We start from the raw sequence: 21469 nt of genomic DNA, 5'->3' as shown, positions 1-21469 counted from the left end.
CTACTCATTCGTTTTCAACGAGCTGAAATCATTTAAGATCCTCTTGACGCGGAGCGCTCATGCCATTCTTGCTGCTGGGTTTATTTTTTTTAGGCCACAGGCCCTGTTGCCCCTCTCCCGTTCACCTCAGTGTTCTTTCTTTTGTCCTGTTCTGGTGTGCATGTGTGCGCTTTCTGTTGTACTTGGGGGCTTTGGCTGTAAGAAAGATTCCAACTATCCTAGATAGCTGATTGTACTGTGCCTGCCTCCTAGGAGACTCTTCTAAATAATTTAATCTGTCTCTTTCCTTTGGGCTTAAAGCAAGCCTTTCTGTTGTTAAAATGTTTTTATTTGGGGCTGGAGAGAAGGCTCAGCGGTGAAGAGGCCTTAGTGCTCTCACAAAATACTCAGGTTCTATTCCCAGCACCCACATGGTAGCTCACAACCATCTGTAGCTCCAGTTCTAGGGACCCTGATGGCCTCTTCTGGCCATGACTGTCACAAGCCATGCACACAGTGCAACACATACATTCAGGCAAAATGCTCACATAAATAAAATAAATCTAATTTAAAAAAGTTTAAATATGTTTATTTATCTTTTCATCTTCTCTCATTCTTTAACACCAGGTATACAGGATCAAACCTAGGAGGCCTCACGCACGCTAGGCTAGCATCTCCAAGAGAGAGAGAGACAGCCCGGCTTTTTTACTTTAAAGACCCCTTGTGAGCCTCCTGTCCTACTCGGTCTCCCACTCCACAGAACTCTACTTGGATGGCTTCCATTGCAGCTGCTGTACTGTGGTGCACTGAAATCTTAAGCTGCTTTTCATCTCACTCAATGGATTCTGCTTTGTCAGGAGAGCAAGGGTAGCCTCTTGTTCTGAAGAAGGAGCTCACTCCCCGGTCAGGGGATACGGCACGGCACACGAGAACCCGAGCGAGGCCTGTGCCAAAACCCTGGGCTTGCTTTCTCCACAGAGACTCTGGTGTCTGGTACTGCTCACGGCCCATAGGGGAGAGGCGAGTGGAGTCAACCATTTGTCTTGGATTGCTCCCCAACTGTGGCCGTCCCCTCTCAAGGGCCTCTGCTCACACAAAGGCCCGCTGCTCCTCTGAGAAAAAGATAAGGCCACACTTGGCCATTCGCTTCTTTCCTGATGACTTAAAAAAAATGTTCAAGACTTCTGTTGGACCTGTAGGACAGTTTCTAATGCTCGGAGCACAGTAAAAGGCACTTTTAAAGAATCTCAGAACTGAAAATGAACGAACAGAAGCTAAGGCAAGGTTTAAGGTTATCCAGCCTGTAGATGGGCTTCTAGACTGACTGCTGGGTGCATCTTCCTGTTGGAAAAACACTTTCCAATAATTTCCACCCTTGCCCTCCACAGCCCTTTCTCTGCTTCCCGCTGTTGTTATAGCAGCCAGCTTCCTCGAAGGAGGTGCTTGCCCGTTAGTTCTTCCCTGAATTGCATACACCAGCTTAACGCTCTTTTTGTTGTTTGCTTCTTTGGTGGTAGCCTCTTACTATGTAGCCTCAGATGGCATGGGATAACCTGCTGTTATCCATGATAACCCAGACTGGCCTTGAACTCACACATAAATCCCTTTTTCTCTGGTACCTTAGCCCAGGGATTTAAGGCTTAATTCTTTGAGAATTCCAAAAGAAAGAGATTCAAGTTTCATTCTTTGTGTGCACATGTGTGGATTGGGTGTATATCTGGGTGTGTGTCCCTAGACACAAGTAAGCTGAGGTCAGACACAGGTAGAGTCAGCAAGCAGTCTTTCCTCTATAACTTCCTTCTTGTTCTGGACACAAGGCCTCTGGTTGAACACGAAGCTTACTGTTAAGGTTAGGCTAGCTAGCCAGAGGGCTGCTGGGAGCCACCTGTTTTCACTGTCCAGGGCTGGGGCTAAAGGTTTGCATGGCTATGGCTTGTATGTGGGGACTGGGGATTCGAACTCAGGTCCTCTCATTTTCTCAGAACTAAGGCTCTGAACCACCTCACCAGCCCCTACTATACTTTAAAGATACTTCAAGGAACTGGACAGTGGTCTTTGAATATCTCTTGGGGGTTGATGCCAGGAGCCTTACCCCTCAGAATCCTCAAGTCCTTTATAAAAGTGGCAGGGTATCTGCACAGAACATACATCCTCTCACGTAAAGTAAATCGCCACCATCTTACTTAGAATACTCTGTACAATGGAACTAGCTCTTATACTGTGTCTTAGTCTCTGTTCTATTGCTTTGGAGAGACACCATGACCAAGACATGTCTTATATAAAGGAAACATTTAATTGGGGGTCTTCATTATACTTTCAGAGGTTTAGTCAGTCCATTATCATCATGGTGGGGAACATGGCGGGGAACATAGCGGCATGCAGGCAGGTGCTGCAGCAGAAGCTAAGATCTACATCCTGATATCTTGATCCACAGGCAGAGGAGAGAGAGAGAGAGAGAGAGAGAGAGACAGACAGATAGACAGACTGACTCTGGACCTGGAGCCGGCTTTTGAAACCTCAAAGCCCACCCCTAGTGACACAAATCCTCTAATAATACCACGCCTCCTAATCCCTCCCTCCCTGACAGCTCATCAACTGGGTACTAAGTGAGAACTAACGAGCCAATGATGGTCTATCTCATTCAAACCACTACACACTGTTTTGTATGTGTGTGTGTGGGGGGGAGGGTTAGTGGCATAAAAACAGGTCATGCATGATCAGTATGGACCTTGGCTCAGCCTGCAGTCATGATGGCTATACTTGAGAAGGGTGGGCAAAACACAGGCTCTGTGCCAGCACCTCTGATCTCACGAATGATAAGAATACACTTTAGACGTTTCTGGAACCAGAAATGGCAGCATGAACAACTCTGCTCACTTGGTTACCCATTTTCAAGAACTTCTTAAGATCAGCGCATTTTAATTTGGGTAACAGGTTAGATTAAAATATGAAGGCCAGTAATCAGAGAATATATTTGTATCACTGAATCTTCAACAGTGTGAATGTCTAGAGATGTAACAGGAAAATCAGTCTACTGAGGCTTGGTGTGGACAGGCAGGAGTAGTAGAATATTCATTTGGGAATTTGGGAGTGGTCTAATTTTTTTTTTTTCTTTTCTTTGTTTGAGATAAGATCTCACCAAGCAGCTTACTCCTGCCTCTAACACAAAATCCTTTCGCCTCAGTCCCTTGAGTTTTAAGTGAGATTACGGGTTACTCAGTAGATGGAGGTATGCATGTTTTACGTCTGGTCTGGGGCTGTAGCTCCGCAGCCGACGGTTATCATTTATCTGATATGGTTGCACCACTACCACCACCAACCCAACAACAACAAAAAGTAGTTCCACTTCTAACACAGTACCTCTTAGGCTATGGTCTTCCTAGATTTGTTTTAGACACATTGTTGAGTAACTCAAACCAAACCTCAGAGAGGTCTTTAACCCAACATTAACTACTTAACTAAAACTTGCAGCCCTGAGAATCCAAGCCAGGAAATCCAAGACTACGAGGAAGGGGCTCTACACCTTCCAGCTCTCTTTAAATGTTCAAATAAATACAGGGGAAAAAAAAAACTTTAGAATAGTCACATCCGGGTTTTTCTTTTTATGGCTTAAATTTGAAAAGCCACTTTTGAACAGCAGCCACTTCCTGCGCCACACCGATGAACCTCATTAGCGACCCCCAAATCGCTAGTGTGTTGGTGAATTCGATGAAGCCATATTTGGTGTGACCTCTGTTACCTCAGTATCAGACCCCACCTCATTACTCTCCCAAGGCTGCACAGTAGAACTGACAGGCAAGAGACAGGGGACAGTAGGGCAGACTCAGTCTCTGGTCCCAATCTTAGCACCTTTCTTAGATGATGCTTGGGCTATTTCCTAAGATCTCTTGTCACACAAAACAGGGACATAAAACAAACATTAAAACACAAAAGTTCACAGGTTGTCAAAGTTTTCCAATAGAGCCATGTTAACCAAATAAATGGGTCAATAGGGCCAACGGTTTACCGCATGCACTATTGGCTGGCTTGGAATAGAAATGCAAGCTACCAATAAACTCAGTGCCTTTCCTGTATCCCATCCCTGCCCATCTTCTGCGGGCCACAACCCCTTCAGTGACCTCGTAGGTGCATGAACAAATGATCCTGGGACTTAGGTTTCAGGGCGTGCAGTGTGTGTGTGTGTGTGTGTGTGTGTGTGTGTGTGTGTGTAGGGGGAGGGGTGTCAGGACGCAGAACAGGACCCAGAGGCTGGAGATGATAACTAGCTTGGCAAGGCGAAGTGGATCCTGAGGAATGTGGACCCCTTAGGATCTGGCAGTGGCTCGGGCTGAGGTGCCCCATGCACCCTCGGTGGGGCGACGCGGGTGGAGTGAAAGCAGATAGCCCACAAAAACCCAGAGCTCACCAAAGGAGCGGTGAAAGGAAGGCGCCCATGCGGGGGCCACGGGGGGCCCCCATACGCAGTTCGTGGGTCGCGGGGTCGCGGGAACTAGAGTCCTCAGACTCTCCACGGAAGAAAGGCAGGAAGAGGCGGAGTCCCGAAGAGAATTGAAAAGGGGATTCCGGGAACTGGCAGCGGGGAGGCGGCCCAGTCCTACTGTCCGCGAGGCGAACGACACCCACTCACGTCCCCGCAGTGCCCGCAGTACAGTACCTGAACCTCCGGGTCTCGTGGATCCCCCTCTGGGAAGTCCTGGGGCCACCTCCGAGCTGCTCTGGGCACCAGGCGCAGCTGCGCTCGGCTGGCGAGCAGTGGAGGCAGGCGGGAGCCGAGCCAGGCGGAAAGAGGGAGGGACAGCGGCGGGGTGCCCGGCGCCCGGCGACCCGAAGAGTCTCCGCTCGCAGTCAGGTTTCCCCTGGTCTAGGGCCAGACCACGCAGGCGCCCGGAGGCCAAGGGTTCCCAGTCGCTGGGTCCGCCGTGAACAGAGAACGAGGCGAGAGGCGGGGCCCGGGCGGAGCCGGCGGCAAATGGGCACTTTCTCATCCATTAGGACCCCACCCACTTCAAGTACAGTCCAGGGAGGCAGAGTTAACGGATCGGATCGGGGTTGTTGTGTTTATCGCGGCCACCTCGGAGGACTAGGTAGTGCCTGATCCCTAGAACTAACTGGATACGAATGGGTTGGATGCCTGGCCTAATGATGCGGGTGTGTACTCTCTTCTTCCAGGAAGGCCTCGGCAGGAGGATCTCGAATTCAATACCTATCTGGGATACAGAGCAAAATTAAGGCCAGCCTGGGCAATATAGGGACACCCTGACTCAAAATACAAAGGAAGAGGGGTCTGGTCAGAACTGAGTGTCAGAACGCTTGTCAATCATGTTTTGTTTTGGTTTGGTTTGGTTTTTGGTTTTTCAAGACAGGGTTTCTCTGTGTAGCTCTGGCTGTCCTGGAACTCACTCTGTAGACCAGGCTGGCCTCAAACTCAGAAATCCGCCTGCCTCTGCCTCCCAAATGCTGGGATTAAAGGCGTGGGCCACCACGCCCGGCTAAAGACCAAACGATTTTAGAGTAAGGAGAAACAATCTTACCTACTTAGGAATACCACTTAGGAACAAAATACCTACTTAGGAACTGACATCCCTTGTCTTCCGAAATGGAATACGCGGGAGCTTTCTGTAGCGTATGCACAGTCTAAGTATGAACATCGCCAAGGTGGAAACGCTAATGTAAGAGGAGGCGTGGCAATGCCTACCTGGGCTTGGATTCTCACTTTCAGATCTCCGAGGGAAGAGAAGGGGAGGTAGTTCACAGTTTATGTAAAGGGATTTTCTTTCCGTTAAAAAGCGTGTGTACGTGTTTTCCCCCTCTTTAAAGACAAGATCTCTTTGTGTGTCCAGCTGGCCTGAAACTTAAGATCACCCCGCCCCACCCACCAAATGCTGGAATCCCCGTTCCAGAGCCACCATATGCAGTTACTCGGGAGGCAGAGGCAGGCGGATTTCTGAGTTCGAGGCCAGCCTGGTCTACAGAGTGAGTTCCAGGACAGCCAGGGCTACACAGAGAAACCCTGTCTCGAAAAAAAACAAAAAAAAACAAAACAAACAAACAAACAAACAAAAGAACAGTTTCATCTACCAAGACTGACAGTTGCTGAGTCCCTCTTCCTGGGCTGACCGTGAAGAGGTTTCCACCGATTATGTCACACTGGCAGAATTCCTACCAGTCTCATGAATTTGAAAGGCTCTTATCTGGGATCCTGGTTTTCTACAAAAGCCGTTCAGTGCTGAAATAGTTTCAGCCACAGTTTCAAAGAAGTTGTAGAAGTAGCCCCGAGCAAGTGGGGGTAAAGATGATCCAAAACTGTGGTCTGCATGCCCCCTTTTATATACACATGCACATTAAAAATAGAAATATTTCGGAAAACGTGTGGGATTGGAAATCATTATGTTCAGCAAAATATACCAAACTCAGCTCAATAATATTGGTCTTTCTGTCATATGTGGAGTGTGGACTTAAATATATGCAAATTTATAAGCAATGAAAGTAGACAGAAGGCATGAAAGTAGAGGAGGAGGTCTAAGGAGGGAGGGAGAACCAGAGAGGACATCAGACATTCAAGTCATGAAAGCAGAATCCAGGGGCGCTGTACCTGGGAGGAAGAAGGGAAGAGCAAGATGGGGAAGGGGTGACCAGGGAGGAATGAGGGCACAGGAATAAAGTATAATGGGGTGCATGCGAGCACACACACACACACAGAGCGCGCACAGGATTGTTGAAATTTCTATGTATGCCCTTGTGGAAAAATTATCATTGCCCTAATCACTAAAAACAAAACCCAACTGATCATGGGCTCCCCAACGAAAGGACTGAAGGAGCTGAGGGGGCTTGCAACCCCATAGGAAGAACAACAATATCAACCAACCAGACCCCCGTCCCCCTAGAGCTCCCAGGGACTAAACCACCAACCAAGGAGTACACATGGAGGGACCCATGACTCCAGCTGCATATGTAGCAGAGGATGGCCTTATCGGGCATCAGTGAGATGGGAGGCCCTTGGTCCTGTGAAGGCACGATGCCCCAGTGTAGGGGAATGCCAGGGCGGGGAGGCAAGAGTGGGTGGGTAGGTGGGTGTGGGAACACCCTCATAGAAGCAGGGGAATGGGGAATGGGATAAGGGGTTGGGAGGGTGGGAAAGGGGATAACATTTGAAATGTAAATAAAGAAAATATTCAATAAATCCCCCCAAACTCTAAATGTTAATATGATTAATTCCATGAGAGCATTCAATCTCACTTTTAGGTCAAACAGACCAATTACACGGGACACCTAGTAACACAAATGCAGTCACGTGGTCTTTGACACGTAGCAGACAGTTCTCTAGAAGGAAGGCAGTCTTTCCACCAACAGCACCACTTCAGTTTGAATGAAGTATTCCAGGGTGCGTGGGTTAAAGATCTGCCTCTCACTGTGGTTCTACTTTGGAAAGCCGGGAAGCCTTTAAGAAGCAGAGCCTGCTGGGAGACCCCCGGCCAACAGGGGATTGAAGGGAGTTGTGGGAGTCTGGTCTCTTCCTTCTCCTCTCTTCCTTGTGCTCCCTGCCTTGATGTATTGCTTTACTGTGGATACTCAAGAACAATGGAAATGCTTAATCATGGGCCCAAACTCTAAAAACAGAGTAAGCCTAAACAAACCTTTTCTCTTGTTATATTGAGTACCTTGGGTATGTGTTACAGTAGCAGAAAGCTGTTTGATACAAACTCAATACGCAAAAAGGTGAAGCCAGATACAGGTTTTACACTTTTCACAAAAACTAACTCAAAAGTCGGCCCTAGACCTCAACATAAAGCACAAAGCTTGAAGAGTCCTACTAAGTAATATCATCAAAGCTCGATGACCTTGAGTTGGGTGGAGTCTTGCTAGATGCCCCGAGACTATGGTCCTTGAAAGAAAAAAAAAAAGAGGACTTTAAAAGTTTAAAACACCTGATTAAGTTGTTTTTAGATTTATTTGCTTTGTTTTGTGAGTATGTTGCCGACATTAGGGTATATGCACCACCTGTGTGCAATAACATAGAAGTCAGAAGACAGCATCCGATCCCCTAGAACTGCGGTTAGGAAGGGTTGGGAGCCATCGTGTGGGTCCTAGGAACTCAAGCCAGGTCCTCTGCAAGAGTAGTGAGTGCCCTTATCCACGTGCTCTTCAGCTCACTTGGATTGAGCTCACATGAACACTTGGGAGCATAGTTGAAAGATCTCATGGTATGATATAGTCAGTTGTAGAGGAAACTATCAAGTTATCTCCTAAAGTGGCTGCATTACCTTGTATACCCACCAGCAAAGCATAAAAGTCCCTGTGGTTCTCCATCCCTACCAGCACTTGTTAGCAATGTTGGGTTTTAGCCACTGTTGTACGACAGTTTCCTCCTAGATTGAAACATTGTATATCCTTCGGGAAACCCCTTGAGACAGAAAGTAAACAACTCAACATAGTTTCAGGAAGTCCCTGAAGCTAACAAGACTCACTAGGCTCCTTTGTAGAGGAGAGTCTAGAAATGCAGAGAAAGGCTGAGAATTGCTCTCAGGAAAGCAAAACTGCAAATAAATTCCAAGACCAGCCTGGACAAAGCAGAAACCAGTCAAGCAGCCTGGAAGAAGCAGAAACCAGTCAAGCTGCTTGGAAGAAGCAGCCACCTGGAAAGGATATCCTCTAATCTGCCTGCAGGCTGTGCAGTGTGCTCCAGGTGCCTAGCATTTGTGAGCTGTCTTCACTCATGCTGGGGTGAGCTTTGGTGTTGTGTTTGAGTCACTTCTGCTCCTATAAGTAACCCCTGGCCCGTGTTCGGGTAAGTAATCTCAATAAAACTCATTGGTTCACCAAGATGGACTTTGGTGGTATTTATCCTTTGATCTGCCATGGGCTTCTTATCTGGGGTGGGTAGATGTATGTGTTGCATCTCCCCAGGAAGATTCTATCACACAACAACAACTCTAGAAGATGTGTCACTGTCTAACGTGGTGTTTTGAAGATGACATGTTGTTGGGAATGATCATAGCCTATCAAGAATGACCCCAGAGAGACAGGCAAGACTGAAGTGATTGGGACAGGCAGAGGAGAGTCCGGGAATGCAGAGAAGGGTTGACTCTCTGAAGAAGCAGGGGCTAGGTTGGCATCCTTTGTCAGGGAGAAAATGAAGGTGGATCGTATGTGTATTTGGAGGAAGAAGGCTAGAGAGTCCCCAGTGACAGCTTCTGCTTTTCACAGGAAGTGTATGGCAGTGGTCTGTTGCAAAGAAGGAGGCCTGTGGCAAGAGCCATGTAAGAGATTTGTGGAAAAAGAACATTCTAGATATGGAATGCATATGTGTGTCAGAGGCTTCACGGAAGGGAAGTTAGTAAAATTCTCTGAGCTGCAGAGTGTGGGTCTGGTCTTCCTGTCCATAAAACCTCATACCCAGCAACTTCCTATTCTTCCAGGGAGGTGGAAGGAGCCACAAATAACATGGAGAGCTGGGTCTGGTCCTGAGTCTAACTGTGAATACACTTGGGGCAAAGCTATATTTCTGGACTGTAACATTCTCTTGTCAGGTCCTGGAGCACATTCCAGATGACTGAGGCCCTGGTGGGCCATAAGCTTCCTTCAAACCTGAACATTTGAGGTGGGTGAGGGCCAGTTCCTCCAGTCTCTAGGCTGAGAATCCCAAGCCCCACTGGACCACCTGCAGCCTCAACCTGGCAGCCTCAGGAAGTGGAGCAGAGGTTGCAAGAGATCTGCTCACAGGGTGTTAAGGTTGTGGTGAGCCAAGCCTTGTCTGACTGGAGGCAGCTGCCACCAGTGCCCCTACCTCAACCCAAGTGCTTGGCTACAGTGCACATGACCTTTCCCTACCTCAGAGTCTTCAAATGACTCATCTGCGCCCCCCCCCCCCTTTTCATGTTTTTTTCAGAGTCAGTACCATTCTCTGGGGCTCTGTGTCCTCACCTGTGAGCCATATTTTCATGGATCCAGTATTCATGGAACAGAGCAGGTTAACCTGGGAGCCTATGGTGTTGCCCTCACTATTAGAGACTATATCTAAACAGTGTCTTTGCAGAAGGGCTGTGACTCAGTTTCCCCTAGGAGGGGCCTCTCTCCTCTTTTCCTCCACCTTTCTACATACTACTCTAAATTCTTTTATAATTAACTATTTATTTGTGTCCGTTCACGTGTGTATGAATGCACATGTGTATACATGTATGTGAATGTGTGAGTAGAGGCCAGAGGAAAACCCTGGGTGTCATCTTCTGCCATTCTTTGTGACAGGGTCTCTCTTATTGGCCTAGAAGTCACCAACTAGGCTAAAAGGGCTGGTCCATCCAGCCTCAGGGAGACTCCTGTCTCTGCCTCCCTAGTGTTGGGATTACAAGTGTGTGTTGCTGCATCCACATCTTTATCTGAGTCCTAGGATCTAAATCAGGTGAGTTTGCAAGTCCCAGCTATGGCAGGTGAGGACACAGAGCCCCAGAGTATCGCACTTGACTGACAGAGCCTTCGAATAGTGCTCTAAATTCTAATGAGAGATGTTACAATGCTCAGGGAGATTTCAGTTCCTCATACCAAGGAAGACATGGAAGTATTGGTGGCAGCCTGAGTGAAAAGAAGCAGAGAACTAGATTGGAATCAGGTCTGGGCTATGACCTTCAAAGGCCCATCCCTCGGGACCTGGGAGGGTGAATTCTTGATTGTCAAATACTTTATATACAGTAGCAATCTCCCCAGTCGCCTCCCTGAAGGGACAGAAGGTTGGTTGAGTCTGTGGATTCAGAACCTGTAGAGGCGGGCTTTGGGGAATCTCTATGTGATGGTTTGGATATACTTGGCCCAGGGAGTGGCACTGTTTGGAGGTCTGGCCTTGTTGGAGTAGGTGTGGCCTTGTTGGAAGAAGTATGTCACTGTCAGAGTAGGCAATAAGACCCTTCTCTTAACCACATGAGAACCAGTCTTCTGTTTGCCTTCAGAACAAGATGTAGAACTCTCAGCTCCTCCAGCCCCACATCTGCCTGGATGCTGCCCTGCTCCCACCTTGATGATAAGGGACTGAACTTCTGAACCTGTAAGCCAGACCCAATTAAATGTTGTCCTTTATAAGACTTGCCTTGGCCATGGTGTCTGTTCACAGCAGCAAACCCTAACTGAGACACCCTACAAAACAGCAAGGCTATATAGTATTAGCTTTGGGGACTCACGGGAGCTGTAGTGCTAGCAAAGAAAGAACCTAGACATGGGGTCCCAGTGCTTTCTCTGAGTAGGCGGCCAGCACGCAGGACAATCTCCAGGACAATTTTGTTTCTGTCCTGATCCTTTCTATGTCTTGAGCAGCATGGTCAGGAAGAGCGAGGATTGCGTTTGTCTGCAAACAGTAGTTTTGGGCACAAAGTCTTGATTAATTGATTGATGAGAGAGTAAGAAGGACTTCCCACTGGGGATGGGAATCAATAAGAAGTCTGGCTTTGTGGAGAGGGGTTTAAGATGGTTTAAGAATGGCTAGGGTGGATCTGCTGTGGAAACAACATGGGGGATGGGGTGGGCGGGGAGTCATGGCCAAACCAATGACATAGATGATTAGAGGTGGAGGCGGGATTGGAGGAGGGGGAGGTCTGCTATCAGATAATGTTGGAGTTAGGAATGGAAATAAGGCCAGTGGTGGGATGTGAACTTCAGAATCGAGGTTGTTTTAGGGAAAATTCCATTCAGTGTTGAGAAATGTAGTCCGGTACCAAAAATTACATAGTTAAATGCCAAACAGAAATAGGTTCTAAGCTTAAGTCCAAACAAGGAATTCACCTTCAAAGATCTATCCATAGACACATCATAGAAGACAGTAGTTAGATGATGGAGTGGTCCAGCATCCTTGGCCTCTGCTCATCAAATACTTGTAGCACTCAGCCCATCATGTGACCAGTACCACCCTCCACACCCCCGTTCCCCAGCTCTCTACAAATTCCCCTGGAAGTGACTGCTCCCAGACAGAACCCTTGCCCATCTCTGGACCAGGGCTAGAGTATTGGGGTTGGGTTAGAAATGGGTAGGAAGATAATGACTAGAACTTGGTGCTAGGTTGGCCATCCAGTGAGGGATGTATAAGGAAACAAACTTAATCCCCAGCATCCTGGGTTAGGTATCTGTTAATAACAGATAAGATTTAAGTTAGACTGTGATATTGTTTTCCTAGGGTGGTGTGCCAGCTAGTTGAATCACCTGGGAAGAGAGTGTTAATGAGGAACTTTCCAGTTCAGGTTGGTCTGTAGGCTTGTCTTGGGGGTAGCTGTCTAGGTTGTTCATTGATGTAGGGGGACCCAGCCCACTGTGGGTAGCACCATTTCCTAATCTGGACCCTGAAGTGTGTAAGAGTAAAGAAAGCTAGCAGGCAAGATAGATAGATAGATAGATAGATAGATAGATAGATAGATAGATGGATACATAGATACATACATAGATACATATATAGATACGTATATAGATACATAGATAGATACATAGATAGATACATAGATAGATACAGAGTTTCTCTTCTCTCTGCTCTTGACTTCGGGTATGACAGGACAAGCTGCTTGTGTATCTACCTTGACTAAAATGATGGACTGCAGTCTGGATTTGTGAGTCAAACCCTCTCCTCCCTAAGTTGCTTTTTGTGTGAGTTTTCTCACAGCCGTAGGAACAAAGCTAAGATAGGTAGTATGTGTGATGGTTAATGTCACCTGTCAGCTTGTCGAGGGCATACTTGGACAAACATCAGTCTATGTGTTGCTGTGATGGTCATGTTAAGCTAAGATTAACATGTAGGGCAGCAATCCTTGAGGAAAGCAGATTGTATTTTGTTACAGGTATGGGAATTCTGCCTCCAGCTGCCTTCAGACTCCAGCTGTAGCGAATGTCTTCTCTGGCTCTCCAGCTTGTGAACTCCTGACTTCCTATTCTCATGGGGGCACGAACTAAATCTCTAAGAGAAAATCAGCAACGACAGGCCTCAGCTGTGTGGAAAGGGATGAACTGTTGGAAGCAGTAAGAAGGATTTCCTGCTTGGATACAAGCCTGGAAAAACAATGGTTACATTCCTTGGCCCAGCAGGGTCTGCTGCGGACTGTGGGCTGTTGACTTTCCTTTTTCTTTCTCAATTGGTAATTTCTGGAATTGCTCCATTTAGTGTCTGAAGCATGAACATGACCTATTCTCTGTCCTGTATTTCCAGCTTCATCTACTTAGTAGCTGGCTTCACAGCTGAAGAAAAGTTACAGTCCAATCCATCCCGACCTCTGTCATATCAGTACGTGTCCTTCCTATGTGATCTATGTTATACTCAGTTCTGTCCCTGTCCTCCAGATCCCATCTCATTTTATTTCTCCTTCTTCCAAAGCTGTCTGAAATTCACTACAATACCCCCACCCCCCCAGGATCTGTGGTGAACTGACCCAGATCCACAGATGCCCAAATTCTTGATACGAAGTGACAGATTATTCATACAGAATTCACACCCCTCTTCTGCATGTTTAAACCACCTGTAGATCACTTCCAACTCCCAATACTGTGTAGATGCTCCGTCAGTACTTGCTCTACTGTGCTCTGCAGGAAGCAATGGCAAGCGGCATCTGCTCACGTTTAGAACACACCCAATATTTCTCTCGATTATCTCCTGTCTAGGATTGGTTAACTCAAGGGATTTGAGGTCCGGAGATGCAGAGAGCTAACTAATAGTGTTCGTGACTCAGCTAGCTGAAGTTTGGGAAATGATCTGGAAAACACACAAAGTATTGTGAAATGAAGAGATGATAGAAATTGTAGGGGGCTTTCCCACATAGAAAGCTGTGCATACTTTCCCGGGCCCCTCCTTCGGGTTCACTGGCAGGCTGCCTGACTCAACCTCTCTCATTCTTGGCAGCCGCCAGTGTGAGGAAGCCTTCTGCCAGAGCTGGGTCTCAGGTCAGTACTCCACCTAGGAGCATTCGCTCTGCTTAGCGGTCAAGGGCAGAGCACAGACCAAAGATCCCCTTAACAGAGGCCTGTGGGCTTCCTCTGTCTTCCCCGAAGTCTGTGTTTTCCAAACTTCTGCTCCAGATCTTGAAATCAATTTAGTGAGCCTCAGATATAGGGGCAGGGGGAACAAAAACATGTGAGACACAAAGGGCTTGCTTTGCATCTGTGTGATGTGTATGGTCTATGTGGTATGTAAGATCTGAGTGTGTGCGTGTCTGCTTTGTGGTGTGTAGTATGTATGTTTGTCATGGGGAGAATGTCTATGGAGTATTTGTATAGTGGTGTGTGTGTGTGTGTGTGTGTGTGTGTGAGCGTGTGTGTAAGACGGGGTAGAAAGGGGAAACTGAGGGGACCCAGGAAGGAAAAGAAACCTCTGCCTTTAGTGTCTGGTTTGCATTTCTTGTTTCCTGAGTCTGGAGGGCATCAATGCAGCCAACAGGCAGGAAAGTGTGACCATCGCCTGCAGAATAACAGCTGTGCAGCCTTTCCAGGGACTTTAACCAGCAAAGTGCAAACAGCAAGTGACACAGCTGGCCTGAAGCCGAGGGAGGGGCTGTGGGTCTGACACCTTTGACCTTGTCAGTCTTCCCTCTCAGCCCTATACTTGAGCAATGGCTTTGTAAATTACCTGGCAATTTTATTTACAAAAGGAAATCAAGTAAAAGATACAAGTAGGACAGCTTATATTTATTACTTAATTTTAAAATGTTGCTTAACGGGGCTGGTGAGATGGCTCAGTGGGTAAGAGCACCCGACTGCTCTTCCGAAGGTCCAGAGTTTGAATCCCAGCAACCACATGGTGGCTCACAACCATCCGTAACGAGATCTGGCACCCTCTTCTGGAGTGTCTGAAGACAGTGTACTTACATATAATAAATAAATAAATCCTTAAAAAAAAATGTTGCTTAACTTTTGAACCTGTTTGTCCATGATACCTCTTGGGGCAGTGTAGTTTCAAAAGCCACAAAATGTCGTTAAGACGCTTAGACACCCCCTCCATGCTTAAATCTAAAGCATATGTTATCTACCTCGCCTTCTTTGCTTAAGAGCCTGACTTTGTTCCAACTGATGCACACTCGAAGTAATTGTTTTGCGTGGCATAAAATACCAACCATAGCTCCATTCTCTAAGAGATACACCTTAGACATCAGCCAACAGCTCTGTCTCCCAGGGCCGCTGATAGCTGTATGTGTGGTATATGTCTAGGTTTGTTGTTGTTGTGGTGGTGGTGGTGTGTGTGTGTGTGTGTATGAGAGAGAGTGTTTGTCAGTGTATGGGTGTCAGTGTATGCGTGCATGTGTGGTGGGTGCATTAGTGTGAGTATGTATGGTGTGTATAAGTGTATGTGTGTGAGTGAGTGTGTATGGTATGTGTATGTGTTTGTGTGAGTGAGTGTGTATGGTATGTGTATGTGTTTGTGTGAGTATGTGTGTGAGTATATGTGTTAGTATGTGTGAGTGAGTGTGTGTGGTGTGTGTATGTGAGTGTTTGTGTGTGTAAGTGCGTGAGATATGGTGTGTGGTGGTAATTCCTATCTCCAATGCTGTAATAAGAAACAGCTTACTCCAAGGCTAGCGGAACATCAGCTCCAGGACCCTAGCTGCTGTTTTGTACCCTGTTGCAAAACTCTGTACCTAGTTTGGTTTATTTCTTAACGATTTATTTTACTTTTATTAATGTGTCTCTGTGTGTATGTGCACATATGTATAGGTACTCTCAGAGGCCAGAGCGTAGTGTTGGATTTCCTGGAACTATAGCTGAAGGTAGCTGTGAGCTGCCATGTGGGTGCTGGGAACTGAACCCTGGTCCCCTTAAGAGCAGCCAGTGCTCTTAACTGTGGAGCCATCTCTCCAGCCTCCTAATTATTATTATTGCTATTATTATTTTTACTGTTGTGCCATTGTGTCCTTTTCCTTAGAGAAGGGATGCAGTGTTTGTGCTCCATCACTGTGGTGAAATGCCAGTGACAAGCAGCCTATGAAGAGAGCAGGTTTATTCAGGTGTAGGATTCTGGAGCCCCATGGCTTTGGTGAGGGCAACCTGTCATGGCAAGAGGAGAGGAGACTGGGACCCCACCATCACCTTTGAGGGTCTCAGTGACCTAAGGGCTTGTCACAGGGCTTGTACCATCCTGAGGACCAAGCTAGGGTCCACCTTCGAATAAGCCACAGCAGTGGGTAGGTTTCATTCCACTTAGACTGTGGGCCCATGTTTGTCTGCTGGTGTGTGCTTGCTTTCCTGCGGGTCATGCCAAGCGTACAGAGACCTTAAGACCCTCTGGTCTTACCCACTTTCCACACACCAAGCAGGCCAGCTTCCTAATGCAGATGCTCAAACTCCCCCAGGCTCCCAGAGCACTCAGAATAACACACAGCTTCCCACTCAGACCCTCAGGGCTGCTGCTCTTGCACAAGCACCTGCTTTGTATTCTGATTTACCATCACTCCACAACACCCTCTGCCTTTAGTCTCTGCCCTGGGATATTTGCTCTGCACACAAATCCCGTGCTCCCCGACTCTTTCCTGGCTCCTCCTCTCCCTCATGGAATCAGCTTCAGTATCCTCCAGCAGTCATTTCTTGTGCAGATGAAGGTCAGCCACCTTCAAGGACTGGCCCAGCCTCTCTGTGTGTGTGTGTGTGTGTGTATGACAACACTGGGAAGAAATTATGTAAGGCTGCTTTTGAAGCCTGTTATAACACTAACTGTTTTGGCCTTAACACCTCCATTTAGTGTCTCAAGAACCGCTTGGCCTCTGCAGAGGGTTGCAGCCACCTGTTTCTGTCTGGCCTTCTGTAGCTTTAGGTAGGTCATCTCACAAGGTCTCATAAGGAGGGCTCAAATCTCACTTCTTATCCCTCTGAGCACCCGGGATGGAAGTCGGTATACTGGTAGGAAAAAGCCAGTACACCATTGAATCATTGCAAGGTGCAAAACCACGTAGGCGATATAATTCTAGAAAAATGTGTCTGGGTGCTGGCTTGGCAGAGGTAACCCTGTCTCTGTGAGGGTGCCGACAAGCAGATCTCTTGGGCTTGTTGCCCAACCAGGCGCTGCTAATTAGAGAACCTCAGGCCAGAGAGAGATTCTATCAACAAACCAGGAAGCCAACTGCCAAAAATCCCAGAAAGCCAATAAGGTTGACCTCTGGTTGCTACACATACCAGTACACAACACACACACACACACACACACACACACACACACACACACACCATACAAAAAGGAACCAGAATACAAAAATGCTTTGACACACAGATTTTTTTTTTTTTTTTTTTGCTAAGTTCATTGTTTGTTGAAAATACAGGAAGCAGAAAGGAAGTGTGTTGGTTGTGGATAACCGATTGGACACCCCAGCCTTGCTTGTAGTCAGCAGCTCCCGTCTTGACCACCGGGCTCACTGGGAGCTGTGGGCCAGTAGTGTGGAGAGAGACTGAGACTATACATTGATAGCCTAGGGAGAGTCTAAAACAAGATCCGCAGTACCGTCTCTCAGGTTTGGTTTCTTGCGATGTCAGACTGCTTTGAGTCAAACCATTGGGACTTAGGGCTGCCTGTCCTGTCCTGTCCATGTCTTTTAAAAGGTCAGCTACACTGAGAACAGAAGTTAAATGAGGTTATTTGTTTGGGCTGTAATTAATCTGACTTTTAAATAAAATGGTTTATTTTGATGGTATGTGCACGTGTGTTTTGCCTGTATACGCGTTCCATGACCATGCTTGGGGCCCACGGAGGCGGAAGGAGGGACCAGAACTACAGAATGTTTATCCCCTGTGTAGATGCTGGGAATTGAACCAAGATTTGTAACCACAGAGCGGTCACTCCGGGTCAGGACACAGAAGAAAAACCCTGTGAAGTGGCGGGAAGACTCGAGCCACTAGCCAATGAGAGGCCTTAGGTTAAGAAACCAGCCCTGCGCATTCATTAATTCTAGAGTTTCAGTCCCAGATTGTGAACAAAAGTATTTTTATTGTGCAAGCCATCCAGCCTGGGGCTCTTTGTTAAGGTAGCCCTAGGAAAATCATCCTGTGGGCGTCTTCATAGCTCCTTTTCTATTAGGGAACAGTGCCCTCTTCTGGTTATTTATGGTACTGACTCAAAACGAATGAAATTCATGTGACAACTGTGGAGAATGAGGAGGGGGCTGCATTTAGATGTTCTTTAAGGATTCTCTCTCTTTCTCTCTCTCTCTCTCTCTCTCTCTCTCTCTCTCTCTCTCTCTCTCTCTCTCTCTCTCTCTCTCTCTCTCTCTCTCTCTCTCTCTCTCTCTCTCTCTCTCTTGTTTTTTTTTGAGACAGGGTTTCTCTGTGTAGCCCTGGAACTCACTTTGTAGACCAGGCTGGCCTCGAACTCAGAAATCCGCCTGCCTCTGCCTCCCAAGTGCTGGGATTAAAGGCGTGCGCCACCACTGCCTGGCTTTTACGGAACTCTTTATGGGACATGCATAAACAATATAAAATTTTTATGTTTCCTTATCTTCTTTTTTGGAGACAGCCTGGTCTTTGTAGCCTGGAGCTTACTATGTAGATCAGGCTGGCCTCAAGCTCACATCCTCCTGAAGGCATGCACCACTGGGCCCAACAACATATTCATCTTCAATCAGGTGTTCAAATATGATTTCTCCTCTTCCTCTGGGTTCTCAATTGACAAATTTAACAAATCACAGACAGGACATATTTGAAAAGAACTTATGTCTGGGCTGGGGAGATGGGCAGTGTGAAGCACTCTCTGTAGGAGTGTGAGGACCAGAGTTCAAAGCCCCAGCATCCCTGGGGAAGCTGTACACATGTGTGTCCCAGGGCAGGGATGCAGGGCAGGCAGATCCCTGGAGCTCATGGGCTGGGCAGTCTAACCAAATGCCTGAGTTCTAGATTCAGCACAAGACCCTGTCTCAGAGGCATGAAGAGGGGTTGAGGGAAGCCACCTGACGCTGACCTCTGACCTCCAAGCTTGTGTACCCACAGCCTCCCACAAACAAACAAATAACCACTCTCCTAATACCTTCTTGTAAAACTACAGACTTTCACCTTGTCTGTTGCTCCAAGGGATATAGCCTGTAAGTGCCGGGTTTTCCAAGCAGGAAATGCTGTCTGGCTGTGGCTTATCATCACCAACGCGTATCTCTCCCTGAGCCCCTGAAGGTCAGGGTCCATCATCAAGGTCAGAGACAAAACTGGGAGCCAAACTCTAGAGCATTGCACATAAAAGGCTAAGCTTTCCTCCGACCTCAGCCTCCTGCTGTTTGTGCGAGCAGTGGGCAACAGAGCCATTTATTTTCCAAAGCCTTATGGTGAAAACAGAAAACATGCCGGGTGCTCGGCTAACCTCTCACACCCTTCTGGCTTTCATTTTTTTATTTATCTTTTTTTTTTTTTAAAGTAAATAGTGATAGAAGGGAACCGCTCACAGCTGGATTCCAGATGTTCAAGTCATTCAGCTGTCCCAGCAACCTCTACAGAGCCGCTTTCTGTCTTTCAGCCTGTGTCAGACATGGCACAAAGGGCAGAGAATGCCCTTTCCTGGATACACAAGAGAAATATGACTCAAGCAATGAGGGGTTAGCTTATCCAGCCTTGGCCTCCAGGGCTATCTGTCCAAGAGTAAGTCTGTCTAGCCTCAACCTCCAGGACTGTCTGTCCAATAGTTAGTCTGTCCAGCCTCAGCCTCCAGGACTCTGTCCGTCCTTGAGTTAGTCTGTCCAGCCGCAGCCTCTAGGACTCTGTCTGTCCAGGCAGCACCTCGGCACGTCCGGGCTGCTGATCTGCAGCTCTCATTAACTCCACAGCTGTCACACTGAACATGAATTTGAGAAGGTTGTCATGCCACGTGAGGGATGTGACAGTGGGGCTGGAGCTCACAGACCTTTCTCAACTACACTTTTCCTTGAGCACCTACTATGTGCTACATCCGAAAAGAGTGATGACTCTGGCTATGCAAGGTCTTAATGGACTGAAAGGATGCTGGAGGTTTTCAATCCACGGACCACCCCAGTCGGGTATGGGGGTCCCTGGAATGAGGGTCCTTGAAGCTAGGTGGGTAAGGGTTTGGCGGTGACAAACAGAAACAAACACAGAGGCAGTTTGAATCTGAGTGTATTCTGCAGCTCTCAAGCAGGGGGTTTTATACATTAAAAAAGCAAACATTACATCTCTTAGAAACTGTATCCAGTGAGACAATCACAGATACCAACAGAAATCACTTGGCACAGTAAAGCACAAAAATCATCCAAGCATTACAACTCTGAAACTATGTATTCAGTGAATCACAAACAGAGGTATCATTATTGTAAATCATCAAAATATAACAATTCTAAAAGGATGTATTCAGTGGGGGCTGTCATCCAAGGCTAGTGGCATATTTCCAGGAGCAGGTTAATAAATCTTTAACAGTCAGTGCTCTTAACCACTGAACTAACTCTCCAGCCCCATGGTCAATTATTATTTAACATCTAGAGCCTGATTTTCTTATAAATCAACTATTTTAATTCTTTCTAATTAAGGCTTTCTTTACCATATACCAAAATCCACCTCCGATGACACACGTGTAGCCATATGAAATTTTATTGTTGGGAAAGGTTGTTTTGTTTTGTTTTGTTTTGTTTTGTTTTGTTTTGTTTTGAGACAGGGTTTCTCTGTGTAGCCCTGGCTGTCCTGGAACTCACTTTGTAGACCAGGCTGGCCTCAAACTCAGAAATCCGCCTGCCTCTGCCTCCCAAGTGCTGGGATTGAAGGCGTGTGCCACCATGCTTGACTGTTGGGAAAGTTTTTATCTATCGTAATAGCTTTGTAAATGATTTAGAAAGTAAAGCGTTGGTTTCCCTGGGGATAAGGTCATATTAGTGACCCCATCTCTAGGGATGGTTTCTTACCCACTATTCTCGCTTAAGATCATAGCCTAGGCTACCAGGAACATGTAAATAAGAGAAGGAACAAGAGAAAATAAAACAGAGATATTGCCGTGAGAACTATGACTCAATATTTTTTCTCCAGCAAAGAGTTCCACAGCCGGTTCCAGGAAGCCTCCCCTTTTTGAGGTCAATTGCCTCAGTCTGTGGAACTTGTCACACAGATTCTACTGGAGGTGGTGTGGCAGATCCAGTTAAACACCTCGTCTGCTTTCAAGGAAATGTGTAGCAGGGTGAATCTGTGCTCTCAAATGTGGAAGCCCCTTCTGAGGGCACCCCACTGAGAATGGTGCACGGCAGATTTTGATCCTGACACCAGAACCACTCAGTGTGCGGCCCGCAGCTTCTTAGCCCTTATTTTACGTACGACAGTAACTACATCGATGCTCTGTTGTCCTAGCCTCCTACAAGTTAGACACTGCAAGATGGAGGCGAAGGAAAGAAGGAATAGAAACGGCCAGTGGTGTAGAGACACACGGGTGGCTTCCCAGCAGGCCATGCGAACTTAATACCACCGTTACTGGGCTTGAGAAGGGACTTCCCGTTGTGGTCAGGGCCAGCTTCTCCCGTCTCCGAGGAGGGCTTGCTGCTGCGCTCTCCGTGTGCCCCGTAGATGGTTCTGCTTTCTCCTCTGCTTT

The 21469-nt window shown here is 47.2% G+C and overlaps 1 protein-coding gene across 2 annotated transcripts in view; it reads right to left on the bottom strand.

Moving 5' to 3' along the window:
• Positions 1 to 4908, bottom strand: part of Ifnar2 (interferon alpha and beta receptor subunit 2) — a 32148-nt gene extending 27240 nt beyond the window's left edge. For both annotated transcript variants that reach the window (XM_029470546.2, XM_029470545.2), the window contains exon 1: positions 4634 to 4908. The gene's annotated coding sequence lies outside the window, so the exon portion shown is untranslated. The remainder of the gene's footprint in view (positions 1 to 4633) is intronic.
• Between the last annotated feature and the right edge of the window lie 16561 nt (positions 4909 to 21469).

This window comes from Mus caroli, unplaced genomic scaffold, assembly GCF_978045245.1.
Source record: "Mus caroli unplaced genomic scaffold, Mus_caroli_1 scaffold_17, whole genome shotgun sequence".
Taxonomy (NCBI): domain Eukaryota; kingdom Metazoa; phylum Chordata; class Mammalia; order Rodentia; family Muridae; genus Mus; species Mus caroli.
The sequence above is the reverse complement of the archived record's forward strand: the minus strand, read 5'-3'. Positions and strand labels throughout refer to the sequence as shown.